The following is a 15,700-nucleotide window of genomic DNA, read 5'->3' as shown; positions in this document are numbered from 1 at the left end:
TATGCGGCTTTGCACCCACGAAGAAGCCAACCCTGAATGTTTAACAAAAGAGAAACATTTTCCCTCCAGCACTGCTCTGGAATTGTTTTTCAGAGGCGCCGAATGTCTATTGGCTTCAATGCCTGTAGTTTAGTGGTAGCTGTTTCAGGCCCCGGATATTAGAGACAAGGTGGGTGAGATAATATCTTTTATTAAACCAACTACTGTTGGTGAGAGAGACAAGCTTTTGAGCCACACAGATCTCTTCTCCAGGTTTTGAAGTACTTTTCCCAACGTGTGTGTCTCTCACCAATTGAAGTTGGTCCAATAAAAGATATTACCTCACCCTCCTTGTGTCTCAATTGGCTACAGTGGAAGTTATAGGTGTGTATTTGATGAATGAATCGATTCCTAACTAATCAACTCCCACAATACCTTTATAGATATAATCCCTGTGTTACTGGCGGGTAAACTGAGGCACCGACCGATTAAATGGCTTGCCCGAAGCAAGCTCAGCAAGTCAACAATGGAGCTGAGAGTAGAATCCCAGAGTCCTGAAAACACTTCTTCCCAGCTGTTTAACAGCAGGCAGCGAAATTACCAGCTGCAGTGTAGCATGGATGAATAATTAAGCACATGCAACAATATACCTAACACCAAATAATGTAACATAAAATTGGACCATTGCGTTTCCCTGTTCTCGGCCTTACTTTTCTCCTGCAGAACAGAATGCCATTCTGAACCATGAGCCTCTTCTGCTAGCAGCTCACCCGCTCATGTTACAGCTACGTCCACTGGAAAGAAAGGCCTGGCTATTGCTTGCTGGTTGCAAGCTAGGGCAGCGCGTGCAGCGGCAGAAAGGAGGCGGGGTTGCCATGGAGCCCTAGGTGCTGTCCCGCAGGCACATATTGAGATGGTTAGACATCTGACTTTGTTTAAGACTTTAATAATAAAGGATCTCCAAGGCTTTGTCCGGTCGTATGATCCGCTCTGCCGCAGATGCTGCGGGACATTTTAATCCAGCCCGTGACCTCAGAGGCATCTCGAGTCCAGCTGACGGTAACGACAGCAATATCCCGGGCCCGCTACATACGGGGGAAGTATGCTTCCTGTCTGTGGCCGGGCTGCGGATGATTGGATTTTCTCTCACGCTCGAGCCAGTGGAATCTCATCCCAGAAACAACGCGGCCGGGGTTCCTTCCAGTGGGGAATCAAGCAAATGGAGAGGAAGTTGGGATTTCCCACTCTCCAGGGAACAGGAACGGAGAGCTTAACCGAGACGCCCAGAGGAAAAATGGGAAGTTGCTAGAATAACGATGATCCCTGACAGCCTGACTGTTCCCAACTTCAGAAGAATATCTCCAAGTGGCCCAGTGTGCTCCATTGAGGGGAGCCGAGGCCAGAAAATTCTGGAGGGCAGGTTTTGAAATACATCCTTCCCCACAAAATGAAGGGATGCCCAAATTCAGGAGTGGGGTTGGGTTAGGCCCCGGGGTGGACAATAAAATGGTGGTGGTTCACCAGGGTTAGCACCTGGCAGCCACCCCTATATTTACCTGCACCTCCGCAGGAACCAGCAATCGCAGCTCCCATTGGCCACAGAGTGCTGTTCCTAGCCAATGGCAATGGCAATGGCAGGAAGCAGCACGGGCTGGGATACCACTTCCTGCAGCTCCCATTGGCCACAGAGTGCTGTTCCCAGCCAATGGCAGTGGCAGGAAGCAGCACGGACTGGGATACCACTTCCTGCAGCTCCCATTGGCCAGGAATGGTGATCCATGGCCAACAGGAGCTACAGTCGCCTGTACCTGTGGCCATGCAGGTAAATAAAGTGGTGGGGACCCGCTGGGGCTAACCCTGGTGGACTAGATCCAGCTCATGGGCCAGTATTTGCCCACCCTTGGTTTAAGCCCATATCAACATTCCCTGCCATGTATATGCAATATATGAAACACAGATGTGCATCATTAATGTACTTATCTCTCTATGAATAGGTCCTTATGCTTCTCCCTCATTTACACTTACCAGACCTAGTTCTCAGAAGAGGGCTTTTAAATAATCAAGTGCTGTATATCAGAGACACACGAATTCTGCTGGGGTTTTAGTTCAGAGACTGCGTATGGATGGCAACTACTAAATCAGATTAACTGGCAACGGAGAAAGTTTTTGACAAGATATTCCTTGGTGCTCCTCTTCTTTTCCCTCTGGGCTTTTTGTATCATGAACAGAGCACCAACCCTGGAGATAAATGTCAAAGAGGATAGAAGTGTTATGTGCTGGACAAGAATGGGAGTCACATCTCTTTCTTTCTTCTTCTTCTTCTTTTATAATAATAATAATACAGTAGACTTCCGATAATCTGGAACCTTTGGGATCTAGGTGGTGCCGGATTATTGGATATGCTGGACTATCAGGATATACTATAAGATTATATATATATACACACAGTACATGCTGTATATAAAGTGTTTAACCCTTTTTCTTGTACATACTGTAATGCATAAATTTAGTCATAGAAGGAAAGAATAAATGTACAATACAGTACTCACCATTATTTTTGTGAAGCCTTTGAATACAGAAAGCAGAAGATACTATGTACAGTAGTGTGCAGCACTGGCTAATCACTTAAACTATTAATCACTTAAACTATTCATACAGTAACTTAAAACACTTAATACAGCACCTTGTTCACTTAAACACAAAAATTATACACTTTCACACTAATACAGTCTGTAAATTATTCACTTAAACACTAAAAAACCCACAACTTTAAACAAAACACTAAAACTTAAATCTAATTTTGTTTATTTGCCATGCTGCACAACTACTCATCTGATGAAACCCGTGCTTCGTCATCTGGGACAGGGTGCTGGGGCGGGAACAGTGTGCCAGTGGGGACAGGGGATAGAGTGCCAATGGGCGCTGAGGCAGGGGACAGGGTGTTCATGGGGCAGGTGGCAGGTTGATGGGACAGGTAGCAGGCTGCTGGTGGGTACTGGGGCAGGGAACAGGGAGTCCCCAGAACACGCCTCCTCCCAGGACTCCTCCCCGCCACAGAGGAGGGAAGTCCACATGTGCCTCCTTCAGGGACTCCTACTTCCTACCCCCTCTCCGCCGCAGGGGAAGGACATCCCTGGCACACCACAAACCTGGCTTTTCAGGTACCGCACCAGCTGTCTGGGGAAGGGGGAGCAGCCAGCGCACTTCCTGAAACCCTGGAAGTGTTGCGCAGCTGCAGGACTTCCGTCCACCCCGCGGGAAGCCGGCGCTACCTCCATTGTCACTGGAGGTAGGTAGTGGGGCTTCTTGGGGGAAGGGGAAAAATGGGGGGGCCCTGAACACCTCACGATCAATTGATCAGGGCCTTCCGATGGACCAGTCGATCGCGATCAATGGGTTGGTGACCACAGCACTAGGCTCTTGCCATTTTGATGCCGGACTATCGGAAGTGCCGTTTAATTGGACACCAGATTATTAGAGTTTTACTGTAATAATAATAATTATTATTATTATTTATTATTATTGTTGTTATGGTTATTGTTGTTATTATCTGGAGAGAGATTAAAAAGACTTGGACTTTTCAGCTTAGAAAAGAGGAGACTGAGGGGGTTATCATAGAGGTCTATAAAATCAGGACTGGAGTGGAAAAAGTGAATAAGGAAAAGTTATTTACTTGTTTCCGTAATATAAGAACAAGGGCTCACCAAATGAAATTAATAGGCAACAAGTTTAAAACAAACAAAAGGAAGTTTTTTCTTCACACAATGCACAGTCAATCTGTGGAACTCCTTGCCAGAGGATGTGGTGAAGACCAGGACTTCAACAGGCTTCAAAAAAGCTAGATATTCATGGAAGATAGGTCCATCAATGGCTATTATCCAGGATGGGTAGGAATGGTGTTCCTAGCCTCTGTTTGATGATGATGATGATGATGATGTTGATTCTTATTATTCCACTATTGCCTAACTCCACCAACTGCAATCAGGACTCCTTTGAACAAGGCACTGTACATACATATAAGAAGAGACAGTCCTTGTCCCAAAGAGCCGACAATTTAAATAGACAAGACAGACCAAAGGTGGAGAAGAGGAATGTTTATTATCTCCATTTTACAGATGGAAAATGGGGTCCAGAGGAAGTAAGCCACTCGCCCAAAGTTCCACAGGGAGTGAGTTGAATCTAGATCACCTGTATCTGCATCCAGTATTTTACCCACAAGCAGACCATCCTTCCTCAGCGAGTGGGAGTTTCAAGGCACCTAGCTAACTAAACTTCCTTGAATTCAGGTATTCTGCTTGGGACATAAATTTTCCTCAGGAACTGCCCAGACTGATGAGTTTTGTCTTGGTGTGCAGAGGGTAGCAAAGGTCACCCCAATCCATATTGCTCTTTCAGCGATGAATTGTTAACGGCCCTGCATTGACGTACAGTATTTCATCCTGTAAAACTGACAAACTCTTCACATTTCTGTGACTCTCTGATTGATCCAGCCCCATGCAAGTTCCAGAGCCTCCTGGGCCTGACGCAAGAGCATCAAATGAGCACACACTCTTGCTGCTTTAATTAAAACTCCATTTAATTAAAAACCGTGAAAGCTTTATTAGACACCAGTAATTGATTTCATTTTCTTGTGGCATTCTATTATCAAATACTGCCCACGCATTTGCTTCTGAAGCCCAGCACCAACAAAACATGCCACTCGGAACGTCTCTTTCCCTTTCCAAGGAGTGCAATCAAAGGAATACTTGTCCAGGAAAGTACAAGAGCCTGCAAGGACACAACGGCTACGTCCACACCGCAGGCTTTTTCCGCAAGAAGGTTTTTGTGGAAGAGATCTTCCGCAAAAACTTCTTGCACAAAAGTGCGTCCACGCTACAAAAGTGCATCGCCAAAGCAATGTGGTTTTGCACAAGAGAGTGTCCACACTGCATGGATGCTCTTGCACAAGAAAGCTCTGATGGCCATTCACAGAATGGCCATCTGAACACCTGTGCTTTTTCCAATAGGCTCTTTTTGCGCAAGAAACCTCTGTTGACCATCCACCCACACCTTTTTGTGCAAGAAGGAGGAATACCTACTCCAGAAAAAGCCCGCTGTTCTGCCAGTTTTGTGTAAATTTTCTTGTGCAAAAACACGCTTGAGGTGTGGACGCTACATGGGTTTTTGCACAAAACCCCTGGGCTTCGTCTAGTCTGGCAAGTTTTTCCACAAAAGCAACTGCTTTTGCGGAAAAACTTGCCAGCTGTCTACACTGGCCGCTTGAATTTCTGCAAGAACACTGACTTCCTACTGTCTGAAATCAGTGCTTCTTGCGGAAATACTATGCTGCTCCCGTTCAGGCAAAAGTCCTTTTTGCGCAAAGCTTTTGTGCAAAAGGGCCAGTGTAGACGGCTCAGATTTGTTTTGCGCAAAAAAGCCCCAATCGCAAAAATGGTGATGGAGGCTTTTTTGTGCAAAAGTGCGTCTAGATTGGCACGGACGCTTTTCCACAAAAAGTGCTTTTGGGGAAAAGCGTCCGTGCCAATCTAGACGCTCTTTTCCACAAATGCTTTTAATGGAAAAATTTCCATTAAAAGCATTTGCAGAAAATCACGCCAGTCTAGACGCAGCCCTGTAGTATAGACGTAGCCACCCAGAGGTGTGTGAACTTGGGGGGTGTGTGTGGGGGGGAGGTTCTGCCGCACCCCCTGGCTTGAAGAGGTTTCTACTCCCTGAGTTACAAACCTTCCACTTACAAACATCCATGCGTGCAAACCAAAGCTCACCTGCAGCCTTGGGAGCAGGCAAGAGACCCAGTGCTGGTGAGAAGTGCAAGGGCTGGCCGGAGGAATCCGGAGGAGCAGGGGGCAGTCGCACAGCCAGCGGCTTCTGCTGATGTTGAGTGACTGAGGCGCGTACTGCCCAGGGTAAGATGTATTTCTCCCCTGAGTGGCCAGTGATGAGTTTATCTCTGAACTTTCCCTTTATGGGGAATGGTCGTCAGCTTCCAGGTACAAGAATCAGCCTCTGAGGATGCTTCAAATGACCCAGAGAGTTGTGCTGCTTTGTTGTTATTCACATCTCGTCTGCCAGGATACGTCTACACTACATGGCTCCGTCGACGGAGCCATGTAGATTTGTTTGTTTGGCAGAGGGAAATGAAGCAGCGATTTAAATAATCGCGGCTTCATTTAAATTTAAATGGCTGCCCCGCTCTGCCGATCAGCTGTTTGTTGGCAGATCGGGGCAGTCTGGACGCTCCCCTGTCGACATGAAAGCCCTTTATCGATCTCCCCGGTAAACCTCATCCTACGAGGCATAACGGGGAGGTCGATAAAGGGTTTTCAGGTCGGCGCGGGAGCATCCAGAATAGCTCACTGAGCCGACAAACAGCTGATCAGCTGTTTGTCGGCTCAGCATGGCAGCCATTTAAATTGAAATGAAGCCGCGATTATTTAAATCGCGGCTTCATTTCCCTTTGCTGAAATAAGAAATCTACATGGCTCCATCGACGGAGCCATGTAGTTTAGACACACCCCCAGTGAGCAGCAGCCAAACGTGACCTCTCGGCTTTGACAAGCTAAGCAGGGTTTGTGTTGGGACAATGTTTGGAGGGGAGCCCTCCACGGAGCACCCAGGCTGGTGCCTTCCCCAGAAAATGATGGTGAAGTTTAGTGAGCAGTCGTCTTCCGAGTGAAATAGAGCCCGGTTCACCCTGGCCCTAACTTTCACTCATGAAGAGCCTCATTAAGGTCAACGGGGCTACTCACAGCAGGGGCAGCCCAAATCCAGTCCAGCAAGCCTCTGGATCTAGCTCATGGCCAGCAGCTGCCTCTAGATGCCGGGCAGAGAGACTTTGTGTGCTACCCCTGCCCCAGCTCAGTCTCTGCCGTGCCTATTGGCGGGAAACCGGCCAATGGGAGCTGTGAGGATTGTGCTGGGAGTGGGGAGTGGGGAAGCGTGTGAAGACTCCTTCCCCAGGGCATGCGGCAAAGAAGGGCACATGGCCCCAGCAGCTGGCCACTTTGAGCTGGCTTGGACTGCGGCAGGCAGGGAGCTTGCTTGAGCATCCTGCAGGGCTGCTGGCTGGGAACGTAGGTAAACACCTCCCAGCTAGAGCATGCCTCTGCACCACAACTCTCTACCCATACCCTCTCCACCCCCTTCTCTACCCTTTCCTAGGGCCAGAATCCTCTCCTGCACCCATACCCCCCTCCCGGACCCTTGCACTCCAATCCCCTGCCCCAGGTCACAACCCCCTCCTTCACCCAGACTCCCTCTCAGACCTTACACCCTCTCCTGCACCTCATTTACCGACCCAAGCTGCCTTCTGCACCCAGCCTCCATCCCAAACCTCACACCCCAGTCATAGAAAAGTGCAACCCTTGGACTACTTCCCAAAATCTCAGTGTGGCCCCCGCATCAAAATTATTGCCCACCCCCTGACTCACAAGGTTATAGTTAGTGTCTCCATAAGCCCCTTGCCAAGTCTGTGACTTCCTGCTCAGCCAATGTCCCAGCAAGATGTTGGGTGGCTCTGTGGTGCCGAGGCCGGTGAGATCCATGAATGAAACCCTTACCCCCACCGCCGCAGATTCGCTAGAACTTTTGGAAAGAGCGGTGAGTCCACACCTTAGCGTTGTAGGCAAATATCACGGAGCTTCACTCTTCCGTCTCCCTGCATAACCGCTGCTGCTAACAGGTGGCTTATTTCACCAGAGCAACGGTTGCATTTCCATGGCAGGTGAAACGGTCCCAAGAAGAGTTTAGAAACACAGCGCTCTGGCATTTTTTAGGGTGAATGGTGCTGTGTGAAAATCAGGGACCGTTCATCTCCTTATGGGCTGCATTAGCTGGATACCGTAAAGTCTCATGCCCCACCGTTCAGCCAAGCACTGAAGCTTGTGCTTACATCCCATTGGCAGTGGTGGGGTTTAAGCATGTGCTTCAAGTTAAGCACATGCTTAAAGACTGGCTACAGCCAGTTATTTAAGGTTACACCTAGGTTTAAGCATGTGAGCAGTCTGGGCTTAAAGCTAAGCATGTGTTTTGCTGAGCCTGGGCCTGGTTGGAAAACCTTCCTACCCCAGCCTCGTGGAAAGCGGCTGTCTGGAAAGAAGTCCTGCAGAAAGGGGTCAGAGTGGATCACAAGCTAAATATAAGTTAACAGAGGGACACTGTTGCAAAAAAAACCCCCGTGAACATGATTCTAGGAGACATTCACAGGAGTGTTGTGAGCAAAACACGAGAAGTCATTCTTCCGCTCTACTCTGCACTGCTTAGGCCTCAGTTGAAGTACTGTGTCCAATTCTGGGCACCACATTTCAGGAAAGATGTGGAGAAATTGGAGAGGGTCCAGAGAAGAGCAACAAAAATGATGATAGGTCTAGAGAGCATGACCTGTGAGGGAAGACTGAAAGAGCTGGGTTTGTTTAGTTTGGAAAGGAGAAGACCGAGAGAGAACATAATAGCAGCCTTCAAGTACCTAAAAGGGTGTTACAAGGAAGAAGGAGAAAAATTGTTCTCCTTGGCCTCTGAGGATAGGACAAGAAGCAATGGGCTTAAACTGCAGCAAGGGAGGTTTAGGCTGGACATTAGGAAAAACGTCCTACCTGTCAGGGTGGTTAAACACTGGAATAAATTGCCTGGGGAGGTTGTAGAATCTCCATCATTAGAGATATTTAAGAGCAGGTTAGATAAACATCCATCAGGGATGATCTAGATCAAGGCTAATCAACTTTAGAAGCCCCAGGGACCACAGTGATACTCATAGCACATGCCAAGGGCCACAGCTTTGGTGTGGTTGCATATACATGCAAATACAGATGCAAATATACGCAAATACCTTCTTTCACACTGCTACAAAGATTAAGCCTTAAGCCGTGGCGTTGGACCCAAATGTGGCCAGCGTGAGCCAGTCAGCACCTCTCAGGCTCTGCCCACAAGGCTAAGCAGCCAGCACTTCCCACAATGCCCAGGGGCTCCTGGCACCCTCCTCCCTGTGGGCTAGAAACACCAACATCCTGTACCCGTCTGTTCCAGCGAGCCTGTCCGCTTGTGAGATGCCTCTCGATTGTGGATGTGTTCCCAGCGGAGGCCACATTCAAAGGATCCCATCCACAGGCCACGTGTTGAGCCGTGTGTAAACCCAAACCGCACCGCGGGCAGCAAACAAACAGGCTACGGGCCACGTGTTGAGTAGCCCTGATCTAGATGGTGCTTCGTCCTCCCGTGAGGGCAGGGGATTAGACTTGATGACTTCTTGAGGTCCCTTCCAGTTCTAGTATTCTATGATTCTATGATCATCATGGCCCTAGCAGGCAAATGCATTAGACTCTGTCAATGTGATGCTTCACAACATAAACATCCTGGCTAGGACAAGAGGAATCAAATTGTAAAATAAAAATAAAATAAATAAATAAATAAAAACACCCTCCTGCACACAATCCCTGTGCTTGATCTATATTTATTTCATAACCTCCAGATTTAATAGGATCCAGGAGTTAAAGCAACCATGGCAACTGAATGCAGAAAGGGTTGTCCTGGTAAATAAATGAATTCATAAATAACTCACAAGTGCCGATAGGAAAAGTCATGGGAACCTAATGCAATGCTAATGCAATTCAAGTTTTCCCTTTTTTGCATGCCGTAGTATAATATTAGATATGCCGTGATTTGCTCTGTACTACACCTGTCATCCCTAAGATAATAGAACTTGCTAATTGTAACCGGCGCTGGGAGGATGATAGATGACAGCTTTGGGGTTTGCCTTCTCCAAGCTCTTGCTGACAAAATGTTGCATTTTAAGAGTGGATCTCCTGTGAACAACTGCAAGAGAATAAGTGAGACTCGGATGAGTAAACCTCCTCTGGCTGGGTGTTTGACATGAGGATGTTATACCAAAAAGGACGTTTACGAGCAGCAAGCAGGAGTCTACCTGAAGTAGCTTATATTGCTCTGCATCACAGTGACAGGGTCTAAAGCCGGGGAGGGTAAACTCAGGCAGGAGGGCTAGATCTCTCTGTCACTGTCACACACACTCAGGCTGTGCCACCCTGTCCCTGTGCCACACACACACAATCACTGTCACACACGGCCGCACATGCTCTCTCTGCTAAACACGCTCAAGCTGTCAGAAAGTCTGTGTCTCTCACACACAGTGTCTCTTCTCTCTCTCTCTCTCTCTCTCTCACACACACACACACACACACACACACACACACACACAAATACTTTTTCTTTCCCTTTCTAGCTCCAGCCCAACCACTTCTTCCTGAGGCACCACCCTTTCTGGGGGGCACAGAGCTGGCCCCCAACCACATACCAAAATTTGTGAAGTGGCCTCCTTAGCAAAAATTATTGCCCAACCTTAATCTAAAGCATCAGCTTGCTAGTGCCATGGAGACGCTGTGATGTGGGGCAAGGTTTGACTGCCAGACACAGGTTCAGCAAAGAATATGCTTAACATTAAGCCCATTAAGCCGGAGTTGCATACCGTAAGCTGAGCTGCCAGGTCTAGTGTAGACCTGGCCTAGCCCTCTGAAACTTGTTACATATGTGAGTTGTTACACTAAATTCAGCAATATTATTTGTGAATAAAGCCAGACACTTTATTCACAACACCTGCTTGGGTTTGCAGGATTCAGCAGTTGGTATTAAACCCAGGTGGAGAAGTTTTGTCTTATAAACGGGCTCACTGAATCATCTATTTCCTTTTTCAGGACAACTTGTATTATTCTGTAAGGACTTTGCAAGTGCAGTGAGGATGCTGAAGTGTCTTCTCCCCCCGTCCCCATACAGAAGTTCTGCACATAAATAATGTCAAAGAGACTCTGAAATATGTTGAGTAACAGAACCGTATTCTGTTATTTGTGGTGTTGTAGCTATGTAGGTCTCAGGCGATGCCAGGATCCTGGGTAAAGGTGGGTAGGTGGGCTTGGGAGGCAGAAACAAGCTGCAAGGTTGAAAGTCAGTCTCAGTATAAACAGTCAAGATGAACAGCAGAGCTGTAGACAGGTCGGGGGTCACTCCGAGGGTCAACACCAAGTATCAGGGTCTGAATGGAGGAGCTACAGTTTGACTTGGGAGTTCAGGAACAGAGACTCCAGGATGATCACGGCAGCTAGCTGCTGGATACTTCTTGGAATGCCCCTTGGGTTTATCCAGCAAATCAGGCACCACAACACTACTGTCTGTCAAGCCTCTTGAGGTGGGACTTCCTGTGGTTTGTGCCCACAACAGGATGCAGCTAGGAGTAGGCAAGCTGGTTATAGCTGGTGGTGGATGCTGCCTCTCAAAGCTGCAGGCCTAGATTCAAAACCTACTGTGTCTTATAGGCAAGGCTGGTGAAGTAATAACTTTTATTAGATCAACTTCTGCTGGGGAAAGAAGGTTTCAGGCTCCGTAGATGGTCCAATAAAAGACATAATCACCTCACCATCTTGCCTCTCAGAACTGTATGAGGTTCCTTACGCCAACCAGCACAGCATTTGTCTAATCAGCAGGTTGAATGCTGCTTGTAGCCTGTCTAGATTTCATCAAAATGTAGCCTGCCAAAGGGACTAAGGATTAAAAATAATTTCCCCAGCAAGAGCTCTTTTCACCTTCCTAATACCATCCCTCTGGGAATGACCTGTGGGCATTGTTGTAGCAATCAGGGTTTAGCAGGTCTAAATTGATTTCTTAAGCCTTGCATCAGACACAGGGAGAAGGCGGCAGACAGGTAACAATATATGTTGCTAGAAAAGAGAGACAGAGGCTAATTTTGTATAAATAAATGGGACTGCTGATATGGCCCACTGTGCTCCAGTTGAAATCTGGCTAATAGGAGGCTCCTGGAGCAAGCCGAAAGTACCAAGCGATGTTGAATGGGTGGCTGTGATACTGAGGACATAGTCCATATGGTCCACCATGCTTCTGGAGATTGCTCAGAACAAGCGAGGGGTGGGAGGGTAAGATACAGGCGACTGGAGTGCTCTGTAGGAAGGCTGACAGGCCTCCATTCTGCTTCAGAGACTCCATCCTAGAAACTTGGAGGAGACTGAGGCCACATCTCCACTTCCCATGCCGAAAATCGATCTTCTGGTGCTCAATTTAGCAGGTCTAATAAAGACTTGCTAAATCAAACACTGAGAGTGCCTTTGTTTGGCACTAATACTCCTTGCAGTCATGAGGAGTTAGGGAAGTCCATGGGAATGTTTGCTCCCATTGACCTTCCACTGTGAAGACGGTGCCAAGCTTGGCTTAATGTATGTCGACTCCAGCTAAGTTATTTACATAACTAGAGTTGAGTACCGTAAGCTGACCTTCCGGGTTTACTATAGACCTGGCCTCAGAGCTATTCAATCTTCAATGTGCATGGTGAGGACATTAGACCAGCAAGGGTTTGCTGAAACAAGGTACAAGTGCAGATACGTGGTTCCTGCTGTGTTTTGCGTCCCTTGTATGTTTCTCTTCTGCCTCCATTATTTTCCTCCTGTCTTCCCTTCTTAGCTACTATCGTGACCGCAAAATCTCCAGGTCAGGGAAGCAAGACGGGGCTCAGATTCCCTGCCTCAGTTCCCATGAACAGTAAACGGAGAGGTGAATCCTCCCCCCCTTTGCTACCCAATTCCCTCATCTCCTTTGTGTCCATACATCTATCAAAAAAAGTACTGCCCTTAAACAAGGGACTCTGAGTTAAAGATCCAACAAAGTGTTAACCTGTTCTCTTCCCCACAAAGAACTGTTTAATAAACAAGGGTCTCTAATATATATCCACGTGCTAAAGAACTTTGCCGCACCTTGGACAAGATGGTCTGGCTTGAATTCCTCTTTGTCCTGAACTGCCAATGTTTCATACTGAGTTTGCCTTTCTTCTGCCTTTTATGGCTAACAAACTTATAGACACTTGCAAGAATTTTGCAGCACATTCACCAAGGTGACTGAGCAAGCTAAAGTCTGGGCCTGACAACTTCCCCCTTCCCCCACCACATTTAATTGCTTACCTCTTGTTCAGCAACCCCTGGACTAGCTGGCCCCATTTTTAATCTGTGTTGGCCGCTGCTTTTCCTAGAATGGTGCATCTTTTTGGCAGGAGCACCCCCTGGTGGTTCAATATTAGAATGTTTTGTAACCAAATCATTTCCGTAAAGTATTGTACGTTTGAAGGGACTGCATTTCTAAATGAATTATGTCTTATACACTTGGTGATGCCGCCTTTTGAAAATAGTTATGCTCTTGGCAATGTAAAGATAGCGATCTTGGAGAAATCAAAAGGGGAGAAATTTACATATGGAGGGAGAATCTCTGCCAAAAGTCATTGGTAGAGTATTTGTTCTGCATTCCTACATCCAGGCACAAAGGTTACATCTAGACTGCACTCTAAAGTCAAAAAAAGATATGCAATTTGCACTATGCAAATTTCATATCTTTTTTCGATTTAATTTTTAAAGAGGCTGTTTTGAGATTTGGCGCATCTACACAGCTCCAAATTTTAAAATAACGTGCTCTTTCAAGCCACCCCTTATTCCTCATAGAATGAGGTTTACAGTGATGGCAAAAGAGCGCATCCATTATTTAAAAAAAAATTCAAAATAGTGAAATTCCTAAGACACAGCGTTGCTATTTTGCGATTCTTCCAGTATCCCGAAATAGCAATGCAGTCTAGATGTATCCAAAGGCAAATGTGGTGTTCTGATAGGAAAGGGACCAAAACCTAGGATCCAAACAACACCAAATTTGAGAAACCAAATTGCATCTAGATAGAAATTTTGCAATCAGCCCCTTTAATGGTTTCAACGATAATGGTTTGAAAATCTTAGACCCAAGTTTGAGACATGCAAAGTTTATCTTAAATTGGATATTACTGATAAAATAACAGTGGCCTTTTGCCCCAGGGGACAAACAATATTCAGTCAATGCAAAGCAGGCTTGAAAGAAAACTTTCCCATGAACATATATTTCAATGGCAAATGGTTTTTCAAATGAAATGTTAAATTTCCTTTGAACATTTTTAGGAAAAAACAAACACAAAGTTCAAACTACACTGTTCCAAATCTGAATTTGAGGTTGCCACACCCTTTTTCTCCACTAAAAAAGTTTCATTTTTAAAAAAAATCTCATCTGTTTTTGGGGTTGGGTTTTTTTTCAAATTTTCCTGGGGAAAATTCACTTTTTTTGCCCAGCCCTAAACAAAAGCCTTCTTTCCAGTTCCTGAGACACTCAAACCTCCAGCGCTGAAAACGATGCTCCCATGAGCAATAATGGCACGGGGCAAGAGTGAGCACTGAATGATGCTCTTCCATAATGATGCTCAAGAAATATGGGCGAGTCCTGCTTCTTATTGATCTCAGGAAAATTAATGTGATCTCTAAATTTGACATTTCTCCAATGCAGAGCAGATGGCCTTATTGATCAGCTTTGGGTGGAGGAGAATCAGAGCATCCTTACGTTTTAACCCTTGTGAAAATGCATCTTTTGCAATCCCAGGAGGTTTGTTCTAGCTCTGACCAGTCTCTTTATTTTGCATGGGGTCCCGCCCCTCTCCAAAGGTGAATGGACTGATCCTGGAAAAGCAGGATGTGCCCGAGCATACAGTGGTGGTGTGATGACAACCCACAGGTCCATCAGAAGGCCTCCCAATGAGACAAACCAAAGCCAGGATTTGCGGTTTCTCTCCACCATGTATAGCTGTGTCAAGGGGTACGCCCCCGTCCAGGGGCTCGGCCCCCTCTGACCGGGCCTATACGGTACTCCAGAGTCCCTAGGCCCAGGCCCCGGCCCTTCTATTAGGGTATGCACGGTAGCAGAGTCTCAACACGAAAGTCTCGGCCCTTCTATCAGGGCATATATGGTAACAAAGTCCCAACACAAAAGTCTCGGCCCTTCTACCAGGGCATATACGGTAGCACCGTCCCACCACAAAAGTCTCGGCCCTTCTATCAGGGCATATACGGTAGCAGAGGCCTAGTTGCTCTGCGAAGCCTCCCCTGGCCCGGGGTTTGTTTGTCCAGGGAAGGGGAAAACGGGTGGTAGGGGGACCCGGGCCCTCCCTCTCCACCGGGTCCCAGCCCAGGGCCCTTTAGGCAGGGTCTATGGCTCCTGCCGGCTCGGCGGGGGATCCGGCCGATACACGCCGAGCCAAACTTTGTATCCCTTGCCCTGGGCTGCTTCCTACCACGCCCTGGTCCCCCCCGGGCCCCTTCGCCTCTCAGGCAGTACCTGTCGGGGCACTCTGGGCCGGCGGCTGCTTTCTCCGTGTCCCGGTTCAGCGCGGGCGACGACTCTGGACCCAGCAACTGCAAGAACTCCGGTCCGGCCTGGTCTCCTCCTTCTCCCTGGGGCCTCCCCGCCTGCTGGGCTCCTCCTGCCTTTATACCCGGCCGCTGTTGGGAGCATGCCCAGCAGGGTCGGAGGGGCGGGGCCTTCTCTGCCAGCTGGGCCTGAGCTATCTCCTGCTCGTTAGTGCGGGGCCTGTCCGCCCCGTCACAAGCTGACAGGAAGAAAACCAGATATTTGGGTTGGTATATTTGAAAGCCACCACATGTCTCTAAGGCTTTGTCTACACTGCAGGGTTTTTGCGCAAACCGCTTTTGCGGAAGAAATCTTCCACAAAAATGTCTTGCGCAAAAGCACGTCCACACCTCAAAAGTGCTCGCAAAAGCAATGTGCTTTTGCGCAAGAGAGCGTCCACACTGCATGGACGCTCTAGTGCAAGAAAGCTCTGATAGGCCCTTTTTGCGCAAAAACTCCTGTGGAACAT

This window comes from Pelodiscus sinensis, chromosome 22, assembly GCF_049634645.1.
Source record: "Pelodiscus sinensis isolate JC-2024 chromosome 22, ASM4963464v1, whole genome shotgun sequence".
NCBI lineage: Eukaryota > Metazoa > Chordata > Testudines > Trionychidae > Pelodiscus > Pelodiscus sinensis.
The sequence above is the reverse complement of the archived record's forward strand: the minus strand, read 5'-3'. Positions refer to the sequence as shown.